The 10,779-nt window shown below is 40.7% G+C and overlaps 1 protein-coding gene across 1 annotated transcript in view; it reads right to left on the bottom strand.

Moving 5' to 3' along the window:
• Positions 1–9,502, bottom strand: part of HPGDS (hematopoietic prostaglandin D synthase) — a 28,205-nt gene extending 18,703 nt beyond the window's left edge. Inside the window, exon 1 of the mRNA XM_086746280.1 lies at positions 9,435–9,502. The gene's annotated coding sequence lies outside the window, so the exon portion shown is untranslated. The remainder of the gene's footprint in view (positions 1–9,434) is intronic.
• Between the last annotated feature and the right edge of the window lie 1,277 nt (positions 9,503–10,779).

Raw genomic sequence — 10,779 nt, 5'->3', positions numbered from 1 at the left:
TACAAGTGCTTCAAAGCAAAGACACTGCTACAGTTCTTTTTCTTAAGGCAAGCTAGGATGTTCCTTTGCACTGTATAAAAGAGGGAAGCTGCAAGCAAAATCAGTTATGTTAGGATGTGATTAGTTTTCTAGATGTATTGACTACCAGAAAATATGCTTGTCTGCTGCTTGAAAAATGCAGCTCGCAGATTACGGGTATAACTGTTTATTTCTCTAAAGAGAGAAATTCTGACAATTCAAAATTTTTCAAGCATGTTTTAGGTAAGTGGCAAAACTTTGCTACTCTGTTTTCAAATTCTGTGCCCAGCTTTATTACTTATTATGGTTTATTTTGCTTATATAATCATACTATATATTATAATTTATTATTTATTTATGCCGGCCAAGTTTGGATTATATGTCTACAAAGTTAATGTAAGAAGAGAGGATGAGATTGTAGTGCTTATTTCGCCCCCCCCCCGCCATTTATCCCTGCTTCTGATTTTGTGTGGTCATTTGAGAGCAAGGAATGGCATCTTTAAAAGAGCATGTGTTATCTCAGGTTCAAATTAGACATGACTTAGTGATTTGGTGGTAAAAGGCAAAAAAAAACCCCACTTGATTCTTACTTTACAATATTTTTAGAGGCAAGTGAATACTACTGATTCAGTCTGCATTTGGAGAAGATATAACCTTTAAGAGGCCAAACTCATGCAGTGTCATCTTCCCTTCTGTAGGGGTGTCCACAGAGCCTTTTTAAAAAACAGCAACAGAAGTTCCAGTGCCCTGGACTTATACATGGCTCACACATGGCTCCAGTGTTTCAGCTACTTCTAGCCTGCCTTAGTGGAAAGCAGTCGACAGCTGGAAGGCATTTAAAAGCACAAGATTTTAAGGTACGGTCATGAGGAAGGTAGTAGACAGCTATATAGAGAATGGGCTGGAGATGAGTGAAGCGTAACATTTCTGGTGGCGAGTATTTTGAAAGAGTCTAATTCTTACTGTGGGAGAGAGCTTTGTATACAAAGACGTGTATAATCAGGAGTAGTGAGATGATGTAAAGAAAAGAGAATTTTGGCTGAAGATCAGGAAGCCTTTCTGGCTGTTGTGGCAGATTGTGGAATATTTTGGTCTGTCAAGGAAGTAGTGGAAACTATTGTTTGAAATGTCTAAAACAAAGCTAAACAAATTTCTAATGAATGCACTGTAAGGAGTAATCAAATATTTGCAGTGCTGATGCACACTTAAGCTTATGAATTTTTTTCCATCTATGAACAAAAAAAACCCAACCCTACAAAGAGCCTACAAGGAGTTTACAAAAAAAAAAAAATACTTGACATTTTAAAGGCCTCTATAGCTTTATTGTAAGCATGTTTTTGTAAATGTTTGTAGGTTTTATTTTTTATTTGTATTCATTGTGAAATGTCAGGAGTAGTGCTTCCTAAACAAGTTCACATAGGTTTCTAACAGAAAGAAATGGTTGTGTTCAGAATAGCTTTTGCCAAACGTACAAAGTAAGTTGTTGGGTTTTTTCCTTATCCTCCTTTACCCCATTCTCCCAGTGTGTTTGGTAAAGGAATGCATAATGAGGAACAAATTAAAACAAATTTTAAAATGTCCCAAGTTATTAAATGATTGAAAATTATACTTCTAGGGAAAAAGGTCTATCTTAGATCTTTACGTTTATACTTTTGTTTTTATTGGGGAGGGCAGAGGAATCTTTAAAACTATTATTTTTCTTTTTTTTTAGCTTTAGTCATGGCTTAAAAGCACTGGAAAACCTTGGAGAGGGGAGGACCTTAGTGCCCAGCCTTGCAAACATTTAGCCACCTGCTTTGTGCTATTAAATCTGTCTGGGTGAGTTTGTTGCAAAGCCAAGTATGTATAAACACAGGAGAGAACTGATTTACCTTCTGCCAATAAATCTGCCATCTAAGCAGTGTTTTTTCAATTTCTAAGGTCATGAATACATGGCCGGGTCGCACTTGTACACCTGTCCTGACCTACATTGACAGTCAGTACGTGAGGAAACCTCAGCCCCGGTTTTATTGCATGCAACTTTCAAAGCAGTGAACTCAACTAGTCTAAATGTACTATTACATTAGCTTTAATACTTTAAAGTTGTTGACCTGCTTAGCTGATTTTCTAGCTTTCCTCTGCGACTTTTTAAAGCCAGCTTAACTGGCTTTAACATACCTTTAAACAGAAGATTAGTGGATCTCATGATTAAATTCAACTTTTGGAACCACTCAGTGACAAACTCAAACAGAAAATCTGAGAGAAGGTCAAATATGTGTAAAAGGTGGCATCCTCCATGTTACTCATGAGTCAAAATTCAGGTTGAAGTTACAAGCGTCTTGGGCATCTTAGGACAAATTTCAAACTGGAACAAAACTGCAACACAATTGAAGCAGGACCAAGCAATCAATTTGAAAACTTCAAGCAAGATTAGCTTGAAAACCCAGAGCCCAGGAAGGCATCATCGTCATTCTCTGAGAACTAAAATGCTGAATTTCAGATAGCACTAGTACAGAAGAGAAAAAGCACTGGCAGACTGGAAACTATATGAGCGTACTGGAAGGATACAGAAGCAAACAGCCCTGGTGTCCGCAAGGTATGCAATACTCCTGCATAGCATATGTGTCCCTGCTCTGTTTCAGGTGCGTACCCCATGCAACCCAGGGCAGGCTATCTCTGTCAGCCGGTGGGGAGTGCTCCACGCCCAGCCTGAGCCTTCACCATGTGAAAGTGAACCCCAAAACTCCACTGACCTTTGTAGAGGACCAATGTTTCATCTCTGTTTTGGAAAATCCAGCCCTCAAAGTAATACAAGGAAATATTCCTCAGGCTAGTAACAGACACCAAAACCTGAAAGCAGATACTCAGTATGTTCAGAAAAAAAAAACCAAAACAAACCCAAAAAGCAGCACTTTGTTTCATTTTCTTGGATAAGGTTATTAGCACTTGAGGTGACAAGCAGCAGAAAGCTTTTCCCTGAGCTGGGGGCAGAAGGAGAGAAACCAGCTAAGTTGAGCTATTTGTTCACATCCATCCAAAGTCTGACAAATGACCTCGTGGTGCAAAGTCCTTTTTAGTTGTACTTTGCACTGTGAGAAATCAAGGGTTTTCTTGCCTTAAGGTTTTATCACTGTTAGAGGATTTTAAAAAGCCCAGCTGTTCTTTCCAGCGAAGACCAGTAGGGCAGGGTTAAGGTTCATCTGGGTATTTCAGAAAATGTGGGACTCAAACTGTCTGCCTGGAAGAGATGACGCATTACACCGAATGTATATTTATTTAACATGAGGGTTCTTCATTAATTTAGGAGTCACTTATGGAAAGCACCACAGCTAGCACCTGACACAATGCTTCCCCGGCTGTGGGCCTGCCAAAAAGTGGGAGTTGGAGTGAGGGCTTGGCTGCCTGGTATCATCAGCCTCGCTTGAATTGCAGCCAGACCAAGACGTGGTCCTTGAGGGAGCTCCGTTTCATTGCCCTGTGCTAATACCACTTAGGACTGTCTCTGTGAACTCCGGGCCTGTCATGGGCCAGTGGGAGAGCAGGCTGGACCTCTGGACTTCTTTTTGCCAAGAAGTATCCTGCTTTATGAACTGTGAAACAGAGTGCGTGCCCTCTCTAAGCAATAATCTAGCCAAAGCTGGAAAGCTTGGTGCACATTTTTCTTTCTTTTTGTTCTTAGTACTCCTTTTAAAGCAGTTCCTATTTCTTTACAAAGTGTTTCTGCCAAGTTGGCCTGGAAATTAGATGAGTAGGTTTGAAATAGATGCATACCCAACAGCCTGATTTGAGTATTCTGCTAGATTGGAGGGGGAACTGTAATTTCAGCCAATTCATATATTTACTCCTGTATTTCTGTGATGTCTTAGGCGCACCATGCCACGTATACAGCTTGAAGGTCTTATAACCAGTATCAGCTGAACATTTTCCATTGACGGTAACACTGGGATTTCAAAGGGAAAACTATTCCTCCTCTTCATTACTCCCAGACACAGGGCCCAGTAGTGCTAATGTCAATTAAGAAGCTCAATTTAGAAAGGGAAAGGAGAGAAGCTGGCTGGGTCTATGGGCTTTTTCCTTTGTATATACAAAGGAGTCTTTGCACGTTAAAGAAGAGTTTTTCCTTAGGCTATTATCTCAGGAGTGACCTATCCAAGTATGAAACACAGATTTTTGGTTCTGTTTCTTAGGGGTTGGGGAGAGTTGTGTTACTTTATGGACTACAAAGAAAAATTTGTAACGAGGAAAGAGACTTACTCTGCCTTATTTCACCTGAGAAACATTAGGAATACTAAGTTCAGTTTTGCTTTTCTTGCTTATTGTCCTCCTCAGATACGTGAATTCATCATCCCTGTAACTGGGGAGCACAATATTAAAGCAGCTTTCTCCTTCCTCAATTAAAAATAATTTTCTCTGTCCAAGTGAGTCTTCCTGCCTTAGTATTTTAAATTTTCAGTTTTCAGAGGAAGGAACCAGAGACATAAGACTGAAATAGTTATTGTAGAAGGCAAGTAAAGAAAAGCTTCCAAAATGCACTTTGCAGTTTTAGGAAGGTAGGAAATATAGAAAATGTCCGTATCCAATATTTTTCCGCTTCATTTAACCAACCCGACATAATAGTCAGAAAGATTTGGGGGAAGGCGTGCTTGGTTATCTTCTGCTTGAGCAACGCTGAGGCAGGAGCCAGCTGGAAAGCAGCCTTGCTCTGCCTCCAGTGCGAGGTGCAGGTCCCCTCCTAGTTGCTGGTCAAATGAGTTGCTGCAGGAATGCCTGAATTTTTTTCCTTTAGGTGAAAAATTATTATCTCTAAAGGCTTTTGGTGTTTATATTTCATACCTAAATTCAGAGTTGAAATCAGACAGAAACAGTTATATATAGGCTGGTTTTGGAGATAAAACAGTTTGATAGTGAGAAGTCAGTCTCTGCCAGCAAGAACCAGCAGCTGCATCGCCTTTCTGACTTCCTGTCTGTGGGGAAGGCTGGCAACTCTGCCTCCTGAAGGCACTGGCTTAATCCAAGCTGTTTATCTGCGTGTAAGTAATGCTAAGACAATAACTTTTGCCTTTCCTCAGAAAAAAAAAAAGGGGGGGGGGGAGAAATCTTCCAATGGAAGATTTCCACAGCAGTCTGTGTTTTGACACAGACTAAAATGAAAAGCTTTGAGTAATTCTGTCTAATTCTTGCCAGCTCTCAGTTTGCCATAAACTCTCTCTCTGAAAAGTGTCAGTCTCTTTTCCTGCTCCAACCCAGTTGTAGAAAATAAACATTTTAATTTGATGTGTATTTGAAACCTGTGGTAGAAATTAGCCTCCTAAGATGAGAAAAGTTTTTAAGGCATTGCTGCAGGATTATTGAGGATTACTGATGATGTGTGTATGTTAAGTGACCTGATAGTAGTAAGGCTCTGCTGTGTGAGTGAGGGCTTTTGAAAGCCTGATCTGTCAATGTGTGGGTTTAAAAAAAAGGCTGTAGGAGAGCTTAAAGCAATCATCTGTCCAAGGAAGCTCCAAGTTTGGTTTGCTGGTGTGAGAAATTGGAGCTCTAGAAAAATCCTTCAAGAATATAGGGGAAAAAAACATGTCTCGGTGAAAGAGGAGGGTTAGAAAAATACTTATTCTGAGAGTTTTTTGAAGGTGGGTCCAGTGTGACTGGACAGTGAATTGGATAGTCACTGTCAAGCCTGTTGTTGAAGGAGAATACCAGGGTCCACTGGGTTTCTCCAAGTGACTTTGTAGCTGCTGCTCTTCATGTGACTGCCCCTCAGGCAACTGCTGTCAAAATGATAACAATTCAGATATTTGAAGTTCACCCCATTAATTTTAACTGAAGTGAATAAGTGAGCGCTTGCATGTCAGCAGGTACAAGGAGGCAGAGAGGTGGGATGGACAGGACTTCGCTGGGCTGCCTCGGCAACATGCTGCTGTCTCATGTGCCAGGCTCTTCAGTTTAGGGCCTAAGCATCTGTGATGACTTTGCTTTCTGTCCGATCCTCAGTCTTTTGATTTGCAGCTACTTGGCCTCAGTTTTATGTAAATAACTTTTTAAATTGTTTTGTGCAGCCTGGTCCCAAGCTGCAATGAATGTAAAATGAATAGATTGCACATCTGAGACCACAAAATACTGGTAAATAAAATTGCAAAAGGAGAGATCTCAGGAAAGATGCAGACTAAGGAGTGGTTAGGAAAATTTCTCAGGAGAGGAGAGACTATTTAAGTCTATTATTTCCTCATCAGATGTTTTAAGAATTCCCTGAAGCGTTTTGTGGTAGAAGAAAAGCCTAAATAATCTTAATTCTTGCCAACACCAGTCATTCCTGTAAAATTCATGCCTTACATCTGTCTCTGAAGTCTTCAGATAAATCAGCACCCCCTCAGAATATCCCTACAAAGCAAGAGCACAGTTGTGAGTCACATTGCTCTGTGTTAAGTGGTTTAGTCACCTCTCCGAAGACAGCTGCTGGTTTTGCCAGGATGATTTCAGGTTCATTTCCTAAACTCTCAAGCTTGTCCAGTACAGTAATTTGTAGAACAACTGTCTTGCCACCTAGCATCTTTCCTTGGATGTGAGAAAAATGAGCTTTTTTTCCTATCCCAGGCATGTGTACGTGTGTGTATATGTACAAGGGGGAGTGCAAATGCCAAGTCCTTCCTCCGCTAATCTAAATTACTTTGCTCTTGAACTGCCGCATGTTGTGAATCCACTGTACAACTTGCCAAAAATAAACAATATTGGAGATACGGAAGAAAAATAATTAGGTAGGTTATTCAGTACAATACATGTTCCCTATAGCCAGCCCATGTGAGACCAGGCAAGGTTGTATTCACTTTGCAAAGTTTTCCAGCACCACCCACCAGGTCTCATGGTCACAAATTCCTGGTGTCCTCCTGCTCTGGGGTACCTGGCACATACCACCTTGCCCAGGAGGCACCAGCAAAGTGGGTTGGGGCACGGATCTCGTGTGTTTCAGATATTTTGAAATTGTTTGCACAGCCAAAGTGAGCCTGAGGAGACCCAGGACCTCGCTGAAGTGCTCTTCAGACACTGCCAATCTTCTTGAGAGGACCAACGCTGGCAAGCGTAGACCTACAGCCTTGCGCAACATCTGGCCAAAAGCCTGGGGAGCACCTAGATTGGCCATAAGTGGTAAACATCCAAGGCCGCGTGAGTTATAGTCACAAACTGCTTGGTAAAACCTTAACCTATTTGTCTCTGTGCTTAAGAAGTGCTTTCTGAGCAGCAGTTTGCAGCTGATTTTGCCTTTGTTCATGGAAACTCCAGGCAGAGTCTGGCAGTGGGGCAGTGCCCATTGCTGTGGGTTTCCTGCCCTGCCCCATGGTACCCTGGCACAAAAAAAAAAGTTTGTTTACATGAGGCATACAGTTACAGAGGTGTAGATGTGTTTTCTTTTCTATCCTATTTCATGCTCAAGCTTTACAGAGTCATTCCAGCAACATTTTAAGTTACTTCTGAAGAGGTGCAAAATTAAGCAATTTTTTTTCAGTTCATTGTACCTTATTTTATGGGAATTTTAGCAGATTGACTCTAGATAAGTGCGGTTCTTCAAAATGATGGCACTTTAAAATGTATATGTGGGATTTGGCAGATTATTTTTTTTTCCTTCTTCCGCCCCCCCCCCCCCCCCCCCTTTTGGACTAACTGGCAAAAGGGTGAAAAATTCACCTGTTTGAGATTTGCAGTGTATGTGATAAGTCTTCAGCTGATGTGAGCAAGTGTAGCTTTTAGTGGCATGGCATGCCACTTGCTTATCCAACACCAGCAATATGTCAATGGCTCCTAGGCAGTGTAATTACTTACTGGTGAGATTTTGATCAAAGGTATTTTGAAAGTGAGTGCCATCTTCAATTACTTCTGCTTTCTAACTGCTTAGAAGAAGGTGGGGTATGGCAGACAGCAACCAAAAAATCTTAAGAGCAAACCCTTAGAGCCCTTAGAGCAGCAGAATATGTTCGTCAGTGGCACAGGAGTGTGCTACACTGAAGACGACTGGTTAACATGCTTGCATGTGCACAAACCCAGAACTCTCAGAATTACTTTGTGTATATTTTTGGTTTAAAATTTGGAGAGCTTCAGTCTTATTTCTATCCAAATAGATTTGATTGTGTGTCTGGGCATGCGTGCGTCTGCGGCAGGGAATAATTCACACTATGTACACATTTTTAGGAAGAGGTGGATTCTATTTTTGATTAAAGAAAACAAAAGAATAAACAAAAGTAAACTTACAAAGGACCTCTGTGTCTATTTTTTTTTTTTTTGCTTTACAAAAGTTGCAACTTTTGAGTATGAAAGTACCAGTGTTTACAAACAGTTCTAAGGAGCATATAAGTCCAGGAAAAATACTTTATAGCTACGGTTTGTTTGCTTGGAAAGTTTGAAATGAGCAGTGAATAAAGGATGGCTTTTAAGAGAAGAAATGTGTGCAGGACGTTTATGCACACAGGCAAATGGCAGTTAGAATTTAAAGGAAAAAAAAATCCTGAACAGTGATTCAGAGTATCATTTTGAAGTAAAAGACAAAAATCAACAGCAAAAAACCTTCGTGAGTTTTGATAAGAAGAAAAATTGAGCAAGTGGAAGCCAATGCAGGAGATAAATAATGGTGAGAATTAGGACAAGGGTATGTTAATCCACTGGTGAACCAGAAGACCTGAATTTGGAAAATGGACAGAATAGTGCAAAAAATGTACTAGAGGAATTGGTTGGTGCTGCTTAATATTAATCTAATTCCTCTGACATTAGCCTAGATTTGCCTTGGTTACATAAGTGAATGCATATAAGTCAGCCTTTATATCTAACAGAATATTGTCTCGAAATGGTTTTTCACTTACTGAAAATTCCCTGCAGAATGCCAGGAGCTTCCCCACACCAACTTTTTGCTGCTATGTTGATGAGGTTGTCTTTTCTTTGGAAAACGTCTTTTTGACATGTACCCTGATAATCAAAGTAGCTCAGTACTGAGAGCATCAGGCACTGGTGGGAAACGGGGGCTTGCTGTAACAGCCCGCTGGTGATCTGCCTTTTAGCCTCTAGAAAAGCAGTTCATAATTTATGAAGTCTGATTGTAGCAGTGCATGCAATTGTACAGATGTCTTAAATACAGCAGGCAGTTTAAAGATGCCTGAAAAGCAGCAAAGAAGGTATATAGATGGAATACTGGAGTTACACTTGCAGCTGCTGCGTAGAGCTCATGGTTATCCCTCTCTCTGCCGGTAGCACCAGAGACTCACATTGAATAAACCTAACAAAACTCTAAAAGTGAAATTCTCTCAGTACTTGCTCTACATGTAGCGTAATTTGGCGAGACTAACCCCGACACAGCCGGTATAACAGTAGCCCTAGGGAGGGCAGAATAGGATTAGAAGAAGAAAGGGGAAAGAGAGGAGCCAGACTGTGGCAGTAAGCAAAGCCGAAACAGAACTCACTCTGGTGCAGTGATACGTGGTCCCTTCCTCAGTGCACAGGAGTCCCTCTGAGTTCCAGCCTTGGTGGAAGAGGCTTATATATACTGTTTATTAATATGCAAACCACTCCCCGTGACAAGTATGTCATCATGACTCTCTCTCTGCCCCGTCTCTCTCTCACACACACACACAAAGCAAATGCATCATTCCCTCAGATAACAAGCAAGCTTTGTGACTTTTTGGACTCATACGGCAAATTGAGTCCTGGAGTTTTTCAGCTTCTATTCAAGGGCAAGAAACAGTTTAACGTGCCATTTAAAAATAATAATAATAAAATAGACACCAGGGAGCTGAGTCAGATGATGGGTGTTTTTTTTAAAATGTAAAAAGTGTGGAGCGAGTCAATAAATGTCTTGACTTTTTAACTAAGATGAAGCCCTACAGTATCTGATCTAATTATAGAACAATGCTTTAAATAGCTGCAATCTCATTGAAACAGAGGAGCAAGAAATAAAAATATCCAAAAAAAAAAACAACTTCCAAGCCTTTGTCATAAAGAACAAAGTGATTTAAGATTTTTTTTTTTTGTCATTATCAGTGAAGAAGGGGAAAGAGGATTCGAGCAAACTCTGTCCATGAATAATGCACATTAGTAGTTAGAACTCTGCTTCTTATCAGTCCTGGATGCTGTGCTTTTTTGTTTGTTTTTTCCTTTTTCCAATTCCTTTGTACTTTGACCTTCACAAAGCTGTTCAGCATTGCTGTGCTTTGCTTTCCTCTTTGTGTGCAACCAGAACACAGCAGCATTGGAGCAAAGCTTTCTGGTACCAAAGAAATAGATCTAATGTGTATCGTAGAAATCTGCTTTGAAGCCTCATTCACTTTGTATAAATAAATGATTGTGGGCGTTCTTCACAGGTGCAGAGAGCAGTGCTAACCAAAGTGCTCTCCCCTGGGATGAGGAGGTGCCAGGTCCTTGTAACTCACACCATTAATCATTTGCCACAGGTCAACTTGTTTCTGCAATACATGTTTTCTCCTGGTGTCAACAGCTGAGTTTTCAACCACCGGTAGCCTTTACAGCTAAGAGAAAGTTTACAAAAAAATACCTCCGCCCAAAGTGTCTTCTAATTGGGACTGGTGTAATCTGAGTTTTGAGCCAAATTGTCAAAGCCAACCGTAATGGTGGCATTTCCTTGGGTTTGGACTTGCCTTGACTGCAGATTCATGCTTTAACATTCCTTTTTTCCAGCATGTCAATGGGGGGTGGGGTGTGTGTGGTTTTGAGTACATCCCAAAAAGGGAAGTTTAAAGTAGTTTAACCAAAACCCTATCTCACCAGTTTTTAATTGTTCATTGTACATAC

The sequence above is a fragment of the Chlamydotis macqueenii genome, chromosome 4 (genome assembly GCF_036417535.1).
Source record: "Chlamydotis macqueenii isolate bChlMac1 chromosome 4, bChlMac1.mat, whole genome shotgun sequence".
Classification (NCBI taxonomy): domain Eukaryota; kingdom Metazoa; phylum Chordata; class Aves; order Otidiformes; family Otididae; genus Chlamydotis; species Chlamydotis macqueenii.
Note: the sequence above shows the minus strand (reverse complement) of the source record. Positions and strands in the feature narration are given on the sequence as shown.